General features: G+C 36.6%; 1 pseudogene; it reads left to right on the forward strand.

Annotated features, from left to right (window-relative positions):
• Window positions 1-902: 902 nt before the first annotated feature.
• On the forward strand, window positions 903-10,195 carry LOC144702503 (putative mitochondrial-processing peptidase subunit beta, mitochondrial; annotated as a pseudogene).
• Window positions 10,196-15,173: the final 4,978 nt, after the last annotated feature.

Below are 15,173 nucleotides of genomic sequence, written 5' to 3' on the forward strand. Positions count from 1 at the left end.
GAGGAAGGGATCGTCCCTCTACCCTTTTATTCTTTCCACCCTGCGTGAGTTCTACCGTACATGAATTTCAGCAATCAGGCACAAATCCACAGCTGTTGCCATCCATTTTCCCGACAAAATCTGAAGAAGGAAGAAGGTGATATAGGAAAGGGTCGAGGAAGGGGAAACGTCGTTGAAGCAATCCCTTCCCCTCGCTCATTTCTGGTCTTTTGTGGCTTCCGGTACTATGCACATCCATCCAAGAGGCACGCCAGCCAACCTGCTGAGAAGACAGAAAAAGAATAGGATGCAAAGGGGGACTTGGAGTGGCGAGAATCTAAATCTCCATCGCTGCAACCCCTCTCCGCCATGAATTCTCCCTCGGGCGAGCTCTTGGCGTCGGCCTTTGGGATCTTCGCCGAGCCGCATCTTTCCCACTCTTGCAACGCGCCTGATCTCCAATGCCATATTGTATCATGCCACATTGTATCCGCACAATCGGCCGCACCAGTCACCCTATTGTATCACGCCACTAGACAGTGTAGCCAAGCCATCAGCTAGCCGCACCATTGTGTCGTGATAGTTTCAACAGTCACAATTCACACCCGCATACCATCTGAGCCACCTCACCATGCTGCTCCAAGACGCGTCATTGTGACAACAACCTCCTCTTTACCGGATATCTTCTTCGCTACCACTCTCTATCTGCTGCCCGGCTGCCACACCGCTACCGCCCAACGAGCTACATCGTGTCATCCCTGGCACGTCTCACACCACACATGTCCGTCTCAACTTGTGGCCCGACGAAGATGATGACGACAACCAACACCACTAATGAGGTACATCATTCCCCTTGCTCGTCAGTTGTATTACATCGTCCTGTATATTCCCGACTGAAATCCACCGTGCTCGGGTTAGATTAAATGATAGACACTTATCGAGAAAACTACGAAGTTGAGCCTCTTGCTAGGGATGGGTTGAGCCTGTCTGTTACGTGCAAGCCCTATGGACTTGTTCCGTTCGGCGCTATAGTTGCCAGTGTCGCTCTGTCTTGGGTCTGAAGATCACCGTCACTGTCACTGGTCGTCTGCTTTGGAGCTTGGAGTTTGGTGAATCATCACGAGTTGGGGCCTGCACATACATTCTCCTAGGTCACATCACATCACGTAGTTTCATTCGCATAGGGAATTTACCTAATGACGTCCGACATCATGCGGGCAGTCGACACTACGTGCAGGGCAAGAGGACAGGTGGCCTTATCTCGATGGCGGCGGTGGCGGCAAGAGGCATCGGTGGGGGCTTAGACGGGAAATGGCTAGGGAAAACTTCCTTTGAGTAGAAGAAACTTCAATTCCAAAAGAAATTTACCAAGTATTTCTTACAATATAGGCCAATGTATAGGCGTTGGAGGAAAGAGAAAACAAGATCACCATAAATTTAAAAACCTAATATTAGTTGACGCGGGTGACGTGTCAACGTGTCACGTCAAAGGATGGTCTTGAAGTTGTCATTGGTGACGTGTCATGATGCGGGACGTCTCATGAGAAGGTGTAGGCACATCTGGTACTAATGCATTGTCGTGGTCTCCATCAAGATATATCCAAATTGTCTGAGTTGATACATTTTTCACACAATTTCACCAGTTTTTTTAATTTAAAAGTAATTGTTAAGGATATTATTTTTCTTCAAAGGCCCTGAAATTTTTTGTATCTCAAATGCTGTATTCATCTGTACCTCATGTCGTTGTCATTATTATTGTACTTGTCTATAGTGAAAATTTTGGACTTTTGAATTTCATTCCAATCAATTACTTAGATGTTCTTCTCTCTTCACAAAAAATTACTGCGTAAATGAGAATTTTCATTAAATATTGTACATCCACTCGATGAAATTCCACGGCAAATCGATTATCTGAATCAAATAGTAATAATCAAATTATCGCAAAGGCCTTCAACAAACAAAATATTATTTATAATAATCTCATTATCAACCTTGATTTTACTGATCCCTTGCATTTCTCTGCTGTTAAAATCAACAAAACATATGGTAAATATCTGTGTTCTGTGAACTTAGAGAATTTCTTTTCATTTTCTTCATGTGGCTTGGAAAGCAACTTTTAAGGTCCTATGTCCTTTGATATCATTTTCCACTTGCGTGGGCTGTTCATTTAGTATTTACTAGGAGATACACATTAAATAGACCCCTCTCTGCTTTTACATAATCACTTAGAACTTGTATTGATCCAGACAAATAAATTAAAATATTTGGTTCTTTACTCGTGTTTTATGTCTTGGGAATTTGTTTCCCAGAACGTCTTCCGTAATAAGAGTTATCATTTTCTGAATTTCAATCATTCCAATAATATTGATTTGAACAATTTTTGGAATAAATTTTGACACACGGAGTGTCCAATTTTGGAGTCAAGTGAATAAAGTCGAAACATTCAATTGACTTCTAACTACGTGAATGTATCTACACACCTTCATTGTTGAGTTTTTTTCATCAAATGTATAATTTTTTTTACCTCTTTAGGATGTGTTATATTGTTTCCTATATTGTTTCCTATGATACATTATTATGATTATTTTGGTAACCAGTTTTCCTAGCTAAAAAATAATTCAAAAATTGGTGAAGCAATCTTCAGAGTATTGATGCAAACAGAATGTCCATTGAATTTCCATTTTTTCCATGTCGTCCACATTACTTGTACTCAAAACGGTAGAGTTGTCCATGCACAATTATGTTCAAATTGCATATGTTTATCACATATAGAGTATGCTACCATCCAAGCATTGCATATAAAATCACATGTATGGAAATAGGAAGATACAATCTCCACCTATGCCTGATCAACTTTCAAACCCATCATAATCCAATTTCAATCACTGCACAAATACCAATTGTTGGCATAAGTCATATCCTTAAATAATAAAAAGGGGTGATGAATTAGTGTTTTGAAAATATTACCTCTTGTCAATCTCTAAGTTCAAATTATACTAATGGGTTAACACTCACTATTCTTCTGTTTTGAAGACAACTTTTTCCCCTGGTTCAAGAACCACTTTACTTGGTTCTGCAATCCGGCCATAGTTAGACATTACAACCCTGCAAGATATGTAACTAGAGGACCAAAATATCATATTTATAAAATATTAAATATGGAGTCCACAGACTCCTCTTACACTATCTACGGAACTCTGTAAGTGATACATAATCAACCCTTGCCTTTGATTGTTCTGGAACAGCACATTTAATTGCTACTCTCTTCCTCAATATGCTAAGAGATATCTACCAATCATATGACTCCAAAGTTTGTCTAAGATTCTCCTTGATACGTCTTTCCAGCCTCGGTTCTTCAACCTGATATGTTTGTTTTGTCATCCCCTAATATTGATATCTTTTTTTTCCTATTATATTAAAAATATTACATTCAATGCACAATAAACCTACAATTAAATTAAGTTAAATGTGATAGAAGATTAGTCCATAAATCTAATTTTACTTGCAGATATATTATATTGGATTTATCTAATCTTTAAATCTCGGCAAGAAAGTATACTTGAGAGTATTTAAGATTTTTTCATACATAGATTAATAAATCACAGCAGTAGATTGAACAAAAAAATAAGATTTAATTATAAACATAATTGCAAAGAAATCCCAGATTTGAGATTTTAACTATGGTAGTGTCAAGAGATAGAAGATACTATATCTAAAATTTTAAATAGAAATTACAGGGTCAAATTGATATCGTAAGTATTCACAAAGTAAGAGAAAGCCATCAGTAATTTTTCTAGATAAAATCTGGACTCAAAAGCATAAACTATTGATAATATTCAGATAGAGATAATGATATTCGTGTAACAATTAAGGAAGGCAATGAAAGAGTAACAGCAGTGAAATTTCAAAGAAATAATGGATTGATAGATGAAACAAGAAGTTAAGGCTGTATGGTTTACTGTAAACTCTCAATTATAGAATGAAACCTTTCTGCTAATCTCGACACCCTGATTAAATGAAGAAAAGGTTATATTTAATCATAAAAATATATGTAAAATTTAAATGGAAGGAATATTTTAAACCAATTTCAGAAGCTGAATGTAATGGCTTGAATCCCTGGTAGAGCATAGATGTATAAGTCAGCTATTCACATTCATGGAGACGTAATCTTAAATACAGTGTAAAGCATAGACGTATAAATTCTTGAGATAAATACATAGCACCAGATGACTACATTGTGTGTTAACAAATAACCTAAATCTTAACAGGAGGAGAGGTTCAGAATGCAATATGTACGAAAGCTTAGTGGTGCAGAAAGAATGTCGAATAAATCACCTTGTAGGTAAGAGCAACAGGAAATCTTGGTGAACTTTCAAGAAGAATTCTAGGTGAGACCAACTTGCATGTGAGAGCAACACAAAAGATTGCCCAACGTTCAAGAAGATTGCTAAGAGACATCATCCGAGTGATTAACTTGGATGTCAGAGCAATAAAGATAAGCTTGGCCGTTGGAGATGAATGCCAGGAAATATCAGCCTGTATGGGAGATTGGCATACAAGATCATGGATCAAAAAGTGCTGAAGATTGCAGGTTCTTGATCAATAATGCTGGTTGTGATTGTTATTGAGTGTATAGAATGAAAGTTGAAGATTGGATGTAGTGAGGACCAAATTTTAACAAGTTTTATGTCTTGATCCCAGAAGGAATATGATTCCACCAGAAACTGATGATGTATTTGTGATGAAAGCAGATATAGAAATTTAAGGACATCAGATAAACTCTTGTTAAGTTTTTAATCTCCACACCCATGCTCAACATTTGAATGAGATTCGATAGTATTATTCTATGTTGATACTTCAATGTCCTTTTCAATTATCCTTCAAATTAGAACTTTAGTAGGACACAATAAAAAACTAATGGTGTATGTATTATGTTCACGTTATACTTCATTGGCCCAATCATATATTCATAGACGTCAGTATAGGCATCACTTGTGCCCTATAATGAATATAGTGTAGTGAACATGGAATGGGATATGAAATGGACTATTGGCTTACTAGGCATATATGTTTCTATTTCAACATCTGTAGCATCAGTATATTTATTATGTGAGTTTGCTGAAACCTTGTTATTTTAAGTGGAAATTTCAGTGTCAGTCTAAAGAACCCAGAAAATAGGAATATTTAGATAACATGTTTCAAGAAAAACTATCATTGTATTTTATTCTCAGCAGAATTTAGTAAGTCACTCATATGCATGGACCTCATTGACTTCAATGATGAGGAAATATTTATTTCAGTGAACTTAAACAAAAAATATAACTGTAGTTGACTTCATGCCCACATCATAGCAGTCAAATATATGGTTGGAGCACCAACTAATAAAATCACCCCTTGATTTATTGTCTGGTGGACCTATTGCCTTCCTAAAAGCTCTTCAATAAATTGTCGTAATTACTCTTATGTATTTTTCAAGGGATTATGATTAATCTTGGATTGTTACCAATGTATATCATGCTCCTGATTTATACATGGACAATAGAGAAACACAGAAAATGCAGTTATTTGGGACAGTGAGTTTTTCTATTGAAAGGTTTTATTTGATTAAGTTCACCAAAAACTTGATACAGGACAACCAATTATAATGGCATTCAGCTCATCTATTTTCGTTCTACTTTTAAGGAACCCCGATGATCAAAGAGGTAATCCAATGTGTAATATTTGACTATTACACGAACCAATTAAATATTTTTGTGATAAAATAAATACAAGGGAATTTGATGATTTCCTTTTGGATGTCAAAATTGCACACGCGATTTTTTTCATGATACTTCTCTGACATTTGTGAATTATGAATATGAAGGATTTTTAATTTTCAATCTTTACTTACAAGGATTAGTATTTTATTATTGAGAAAGGCTAGAATATTTTCATGGTTTTTAACCTCATTTTATTGAAAAAAAAAATTAACTGGGCTTAAAATACTTGGCTAAAAGGTTGGTAAGGGCTCTGATAATTTTTCTGAAATTTTTTCATATTTTTATATAATTTTTTGACAATTATATAACCAAGAAATGATTTTTATATATTGAAATAATGCATATTATATGGCGTTTTTATAATATATTTTTATATATCAAGGGGCATCCACATCATTCGCTAAAAATTTGGGTGAATAAGTGGATTATTATTATTAAATAATGAAGAGAGAGGAAATAACGTGCATTATTGGCTCATTATGGCATCGTAAATCGGGATGCCATAACGAGCCAATCATTAGTTCGAGAATGTGACGTGGTGCCAGCAAAGGACAAAAGGTACATATTTTATCATGCATTTATTGTGGTTTATTTGTCGTAAGCATGTACATTTAATGTATGCGCTTCCATGCACATCCCGTGTCGATTCCCTGCGTGCATTTAATGCACACAACAACCGACGCACAAAAGTTAAAAATGCAATAATTGCTGCGTGATTTTAATCATTAAGCCGCAATTGGTTAGCTACGTGCATTTTATGCACGCGGCAACCAACACACGTGGGTGGAAAAAATCAACAATTGCGACTGCTTTTGTCGTTTTTTGTTTTTTTTTATATAGTGGGACGTCGCGTCCTCTCAACCATTCAGAAAGGGGCAATCAATCTCCAATGATTGCGCTCTGACGACACGGACAATTGTGTGTCAGAACGTGATCCGAGAAGGTGGAAAACGAGAAAAATCATGCGTCAGCCAATTAGAAAATTCATTTTTTTCAATATAAGAAGATGATCCAAATGCCTAGATTAATCTATAGTAAAATGATGATATCTAGAGATCTAGATGTCCGATTGGGCTGAAATTTTGAGCGTAGGTTCGTCCTTTCTCCCTCTAAAATTCAGATTTGATATTTAAATAGAGTTCTGGAAAAGGTCAAAATTAATTTTTTGAAGCTCTCTCCAAGGATTTGGCCAAGAAGGACACAAGAGTTACTTTGGAAGTCGACAGTTCTTGATTAAGCACTTAAATTTGTAAGTTTCTGATTTGTATTTCAATCTTCTTCTTGAACGATTCTAAAACGCCAAGGCATAGGCAAAATGTACATGCCCTAGAGAGGGTTTTGAATGAAACTAGCACTGCATTTTGATTCTGATTCAAGATCAGGTTCTTGATCTTTAATTCTAAATCAATTTTGAACATTTCTGCATCATTAGATATTTAATTTAGGGTCGGATTTCATCTTTTCCACAAATTCTTCACTTTCTCCCTCCAGGTAAAATTTTCTAGTTTCTCTCTCTATATTTCAATTTTTATTATTTGGAAACTTAATTTAATATATATAAACCTAAAAAGAAATTTTGATTTGAAAATTCATTCATCTTGAAGTCCATCTTTAAAATCCCTTTCTTAATTATTGGGAAAGGGATTCCAAATTTGATTTAAAACCCCTTTCCCAATTTTAATTCATAAAAAATTGACTTAAATTTTATAATAATTGGGGAATTAATAATCCAAATTAATTTGATCTTATAATTGAAATAATTCTATTATGAGCTTTCTGACCAAAATATTTAAAATCAAAATTAAGTTTTTTACTTGATTTTGATTAATTAAAACCCCATTAGGCATGATTAAGATTTATTAATGCACAATTAAGTCATCTTTGAATTAATTCATTGAAATTGGATAAAAAATCTTACTTGCTGCCTCCTTGTGGTTGAACATCTTGCTTGCTCTATATTCTATATTTAGTGATTAAGGGTATTTATACGTTTTACTGTATAAGTCTAAACATCAATCAACGACATATTTACACGCATTTTTAGGTTTATCAATCTCTATTACTATAAAGCAAATTCGTGTACCCTTCTGGCCTCTGATTGGATGAAAAGAGAGTGAGAGAGAAGAGAGAGCGAGAACCATTAGTCCTGCTCTACGATCCCCAAATCTCCTCTTCTCTCGCTCCCGGCCGCGTTCTCGTGCCCTATGATCGCCTGGCAGAGACCGTCAGCTCCAAGATCAAATGATTGGCAGATCCCAACACCCGATTTCTTTGCTACGGATCTCCCCACCCGCTCTGATCGATCACTCCACCATCCTCTCTGCGCTGGAAACGCAGGTCACCAGTCTCAGCAACGGATTGAGGGTCACCACGGAGTCGACTCTCGCTTCGTGGACGGCCACCGTCGGGGTCTGGATCGACGCCGGAAGCCGATTTGAGAGCGACGAGAGCAACGGGACTGCCCATTTCTTGGAGCATATGATATTCAAGGGGACTGAGAATCGGACCGTGAGGCAGCTGGAGGAGGAGATTGAGAACATGGGTGGGCATTTGAATGCTTACACTTCTAGGGAGCAGGCGATGTATTATGCCAAGGTTGCTTCTGGGGATGTGCACACCCATCATCAGTTCATCAACGAATCCAATCATTCCATCCATCTATCTAATTTCTCTATGATTTATCCATTTCCACTAAAAGGAAAATTGAAGTGGTGATATGCGAAGGAAAAATCATGGCTTAAGATGTTGGTAGAAGATGGGGGATCATCAGGACAAATGATGCAGAGATTTTAGCCGGTTGAATCGTTCACGGATATGGTTTTGTAAAAAATGGGAACTAGAGTTCCAGCGACCCAGTTCATCTCTCCCGTTGCCAGTACATTCGTCATCGGCTCGCTCGATAATGGCAAAGAATCAACATCAGTGGCGCGCCATAGTTTCCATTTTCTTGCTATTGTTAGATATTTTTCGAATAAAACAAGAAGAAAACCCAGAGTTTGATTTATTATATCATTTCTATGAAGAGGAATCCACAAACCGTGCAGTGGTTCTCTTCCCCTGAATGGCACTGCATCAGAAGAAGATCACTCCGGCCTGGAGAATAGTTGTGATTCATCAAGACCCAATTTTCTTTTGCTAATCAACGGTGACCGAAGAACTTTTTCTTTCAATCTGTCCCGTCTTCTGATCAAGTAGACACTTTTTTTCCATCATCTTGCTGCTTATTCTGGGCATTAACTATGATTTTTTTATTCCACCCATCCATTGTGATCCAGTATAAATTTTCATTCGACCCTGCCATTGTGATCGCGTATAAATTTTCAGTTCACCCTGCCATTTTGATCAAGCAGAAGTTTTATCTTTTTTCTCATTCTTGACAACAACTTTATTGTCCATTCCACCCTATTGCTGTAGTCAAGTAGATGTATTCATCGTCTTTTTGCTTCTAATTTCGAGGATGTGCCCAAGGCGATGGAGATTCTTGCGGATATTCTTCAGAATTCGAGGTTCAGCTAAGCCTGCATCAATCGGGAGAGCGACGTCATTCTCTGCGAGATGGAGGAGGTTGAATCTTCTTCTTTTCCGCTTCTAACTCTGCTCATTTTTTGGGATTTATGTCTTCTTTTGGCTCTTAAATTGTCTCCAAGTAGGCGAATCTTCTCTTCTATTCCAGTATTTTGATTAAAAACTGTCTTATTGAAATCAAACGGTCTTAATTTCATTTTTTTTAGCTAGGAGTTGCTCCAAAATCACATTTTCAAATCAATGTCATCTTGATCTTGCTTCTTTTTCTTTCTGAAATCAGTATTTCTCCCAATTTAGTCGACTCAGACGACTCATCTCACTTTTTGATGTCGAAATCGAGGCAAAATTTATATTTTTTATGCGATTCTTTCCTGATCTTTGGTTGCTTTTTTGAAACCTGTATTTCTTTGAAAACAGCCAAATCACGCGGTTTGATTGAAATCGTGGTCAACTGAACAATTTTTATTCAATTTCATCCTAATAATTCGTTGTTCTTTCCTTCCTTTCAGGTGGAAGGTCATTGACCATTTACACGCGACAGCTTTCCAATACACACCATTGGGCCGGACAATACTGGGCTCAGCCCAGAATTTCAAGACCATTACTCAACAACATCTGGTGGACTACATATCAACTCATTACACTGCCCCTAGAATTGTATTTTTAATTCCTTCGATTCAAATTACGAAGACATGAAAACATTTTTTTTATAATTCAATTTTCCATCTTCAGGTCATCTCTGCGGTGGGCGCTGCCAAACATCAAGACATTGTGGCTCAAGTGGAGAAGCTATTTACCAAACTTTCTGATAATCTCACGATAGCATCGCCGTTTGGGATTTTTTGACCACGATTTCTCTGAGTGGTTTCTCTGAGTGTTTGAAGATGGGATTTTTTGTTGACCACGATTGCAGCTGATGGAGGAAATGTCCGGCGGCGTTTTGTAAGGGTGGAGCGAAGGAGCAATCCGCTTTCCTCCAACGGATTTTTTAAGTTTTTCAAAATATGGTGATGATTTATTGTTAACATTTCTGATTGAAAGAATTCGAGATACTAATTTCTTTCTCTCCTAGGATGAGAATGTCCCTGCTTTCTCTCTCTTCTCTCTCTAGCCCAGGCGAGCATTGCGAGCGGGCGCCACTAGTAAGCTCCAGCTCTAATTCAATCAGCTCGAATGATCGAGAGACTTGTCAATCAAATCCAAGTTGTTTTAAAAATGAAGTGTCTACATATTTATTGAGGACCCTACATGTTAAAGCAGAAGGGAAAGCATTTCATATTTTTAGACTTCCCAGCCTTCCATATAGTTGGGATCTACGTAGGTGGAAATATGTGTCATGATCTATGCTAGAAATCTGGACCCCACTTTATGTAACCCTTTTCACAGTGTTAAATGCATGGAGGGAATTTACAATTTTTTAAAGAATAAAATGGCCATCTTTCAATGTTAGAAACCATGATTTTTAATAGTGGGAGTTAATGTGAAAGTTGATAGGATCCGAAATGTAGTACCTAGGAGATGGGAGAACCAATTGAGACTAATAGTATCCTCCAAAAGGCATAGAACAATAGAATGGTACCTAATTTTCTAGGGAAAATTAATAAAACAAATGTTTCCCTGTTATCCAAGACAAAAAGCTAAGGAATGGTCCCTAACTTAAGGACTAAGGTTTTACTCCAATATTTGAGTAGAAATCGGTCAGTGCATAATCTCTCAAAGTAAAAAATGTATTCGGAATGATAATAAAACATTATTTCAAATGCAGGGTGTCTTATATACCGCTTGCAGTATTCAATATATGTCAAGGAAATTCCCAAATAATGCATTTTGAATATCTCTTTTCACTCATTTTTATACAAACTTTCGTGAAGGGAATGTACTTCAGACCGCACATAGGGGATGTAAATGCATTTGAGTCCAATATTGAATTTGAAAATCATATACTGCAACAAGTTAATCCTAAGGGAACAAATGTATCTATAAAGGATAATAAAAAATCATACCAAATGCATGATTATAGTGAAGCTTGTAGTATTTAATATATGATGATAAAATGCCCAAATATTGGGCTTCAATCTCTTCAGTTGGCTCATTTTTTTTATGACATTCCATCAAGGGGATGTAAATGTATTTGACACAAAGATTGAATTTGAAAATCATAAAGTGGAAAACGCTTATTCTTTAGGGGAAAAAATGTATCTGGAAATGTAATAAAATATTATTTCAAAGGATGATGAGTCTGGCGGTCAACCTGCAATATTAAATATATGATAAGGTAACGCTCAAACAATGGATTTGAATCTTTTTACTTGGCTCATTGTTTAATAAACTTTAATGAATGGGTTGTAGATGCATTTGAATCCAAAATTGAAATTGGAAATCATGTAGTACAATAAAATTTATCCTCAAGGGTTAAAAATATATCTAGAAAGGATTATAAAAAAAAGCATGATAAGTCTTGCAGTGAAGGTTGAAGTATTGAATGTAGGAAGAGGATACGCCCGAATGAGTGCAAAAAGTACATCCATTAGGGAAACAGATGTATCCACAAGATATAGTAAAGGTTTTGTCAAATGCATGATGAGTCTTGTAGTGAAGCTTTCAATATTCAATATATGATGGTAAATGCACAAACAATAGATCTGAAATATTTTAGTTGGCTCATTTCATATTAACTTTGGTGAAGGGATATAAAGTGCACATGAAGAGTGTGACGTAAATGCTTTTGACTCCAATATTAAAATTAAAACTCATTTAGTACAAAATGTTTATCCTTAAGGGAAACAGATGTATCTAAAACATATATTCCAAATTATGTCTCATGTATAATTTATCTCGTAGTAAATCTTGTAGTAGTGAATATATGAGAAGGAAACATCTACAAAAAATATTTTAATCTTTGCAGTGGGCTCATTTTTTATGATCTTTCATGAACCATATGTAAATATCTCTGGGCAAAGGAGATGTAAATGCATTTGACTCCAATATTGATTTTGAAAATTGTATACAGCAAAATTTTTATCCTTTAGGGGAAAAATATGTCGGGAAAATAAAATAAAACATTATGTCAAATGAATGATAAGTCTTGAAGTAAAACTTGCATAGCTCAAAATGTGAATAAAGAGTCTCAAACCAATGGATTTCAATCTTTTCACTTGGATATTTTTTTATGAGCTTTTGTGAATTGGATACAAAGAGAACAGGATAAAGGGGATGAAAGTGCATTTGACTCCAAGATTCAAACTGAAAATCATTTAGTGAAAATTTTTACCCATTTATGGGAACAAATGCATCTAGAACAGATAATAACAATTATGGCAATGCATGATGAGTCTTGTAGTGGAGCTTGAAGTATTTAATATATGATAAGGAAAAGCCTAAATAACGGAGTTGAGTATTTTCAGTTGGCTCATTTGTACATGAAGTTTCGTGAAGGTGATGTATGCAGCACAGTACGATGAGAGGGACACAAAAAGATCAGTGAGTTCTTATGTTCATTAAAAATGTCATTAGCACTATTCCTTGTCTTCTAAAAACGAAAGTTCTTGCTCTTATTATGGCAGGATTATGTAAGCACAAAAAGGTGCATTCCTTGAATTTTAATGAAGGTTGAAAGTAATGTATCAAACAAATGAATCATGGCACTAAAAGCTATAATCATGTGTCCAAGGCTGTCTTCCACTAAAAGCTAAACTACTGACTCCATGTCAACATCAACGGCAGCTCCAACAGAATATTACTATCTTGCATACCTACTTTCAAAATTTTAAAACCTTCTCTAGGTCATTAAAAACAATTAAATATCAAGTAACAGGTATGGTATTCCCCAGATCCCTCTTGTATTAAGGGTGGGTGTAAATATTCTGACTCGGTCGTTAATTGAAAATTTGAAATTTTCGAAGCCTAAACCAAGATGCATGCATCTATTAGTACCTACTAGATATGCAAGATAGCAATATAAAAGATTAAATGATTTTATGAATCGAATTGAAAACTGGCCATTCCCTGCTGACTTGGTTCAGGTAAAAGCGAATGTGACCTTCAAATCAAATATATTTGACAAATATTTGGAGTCAACCATTTGTGGCAAAAAAAAGGCAATCCCAGATTTTAAAAAAAGACCTCTTAGTTTAAAATATGTGGGAATAAAAATATGCTACATATTACAAAGTACAAGGGGAACTCTATTCCGACTCAAAATAGTTATGCTCTTTCAGAATATGATATCATAAACCCATTAAAATACATAAATATTCATAAAATTCAGACGACCCTTGTAAAACAAAATTTATTATTTTAAGCTTCATAATCCATATATAATCAATTTAATGCAAAAAAACATGTAAATACAGATATTTACATACTAGAAATGTATTGTATTAATAAATCTCTTTTATGCATCAAAATCATATTGTTAAGGAAATTTTGGCATCATTACATTGAAATTTCACTCATTTTACCATGAACTCACATTTCATGCATTAGATAAGACATTTTGTTAAAAGTACTCTCTTATTTTTTTTACAACATTTACCTGTCCAATAGTTCTCTTGTTCAAAATATGCTTCAACATTATAAATTTTGATGACTAAAGCAAGTTTTGGAGCTTATTCTTCTCTTGAGTGAGCTGGTTTAGATTTTGAGGGTTAAATTTAAATTAAATTTAAAAAGAAAAAATAATAAGAAGACTAATGACAAGAAATGTGGTGTTAGATACAATGCTCAGAGGTCAAGCCAGCTAACACAACATAGCTCAGACCAGCAGCACGCCGGTGGCTACTAAGCGCTGGTACACAAGCAGGCAAAGCATAACACCAAGCCACCAGCAACAAATACATGGCACAAGGAAAGAGAGCTCATTAGGGCCCAAACCAGCAGTAGTCGTCATCTAACCAATCGGCTCAACCACCAGACCGCTCTTGCCAGCCCATTCTGTCTCACCCAAATGGCTCCCCGAGTTACGCTGTGCCCCGCTCCTAAAGTTGCCCCATGTCCACTTTTATCCACCCGCAAGCAACCCACTTTCTTTGGTTACTAGGGCCGTCCCCTTCATTCTATGCTGACCCCGGTCTAGGCTGGCTTTTTGGGAAGCCCATTCCCATCGCCCCCATGGCCCGGCTAGCCTGACAGCGGGAGTGGGAACTATCCTGTTCCGTGGTAAAAAGTGTTGGTTGGATGCAAGATCTAGTCCACGAGGAGCGGTACGAACATAGATAATATTATCACAACCTCTCGGTACCACTAGGGATGCTAAACGCCACTTTCCCAACTGACATTATCTTTGCTTTCATGTCTCTCAGTATGGTCAGCACTAGGTGTTTCCTTGCAGCGAGGCTTACACCCATTTGCATTAGTTCATCCAATACTTTGTAACCTTTAGCACTAATTTTGGAATAAGCCATCTTCCTATCAAGGTTAATAAGTCAACTGAGCATCTCACTGTCGTGATTGAATACACAGATCGAAGCAGAGTTCACGCCCCCCGCCCTGAACAAATAGGAGGTGTGGGCCACAGGTCGCACATAAGCCATTGGATCGCACAACAGAAGAACACCATGGATAGAGATGCACACTCCTCCATGTGAAATATGAATCTTCATGTTATCTTTTTGGTAGTAGTCGTGAGCAGCAGACATCAGTACTCGGCTCGTTGGTAAAGCGCATAGCGCCTCAGCCTTATTTCTTGCGGCACACCCCCCAACTCGCACTCCCCTACGAAGAGGAGATGGGTAAAATGGAAGGTCCAAAACCTTATACTCTTGTTTTTATTTGGGGTTGTCCGGGTTTCTTGTCATTACATCATTGCTAGTTTCCCGTAGGCCAAAGGGTTAGGCAGGTACTCATGCTTCGCTGACCTATTGCATGGTAAAGAGAAGAAAGTACAAAAGAATAGTAAACGGAGGGCACTGC

The sequence above is a fragment of the Wolffia australiana genome, chromosome 4 (assembly GCF_029677425.1).
Source record: "Wolffia australiana isolate 7733 chromosome 4, ASM2967742v1".
In the NCBI taxonomy this organism is placed as follows: Eukaryota; Viridiplantae; Streptophyta; class Magnoliopsida; order Alismatales; family Araceae; genus Wolffia; species Wolffia australiana.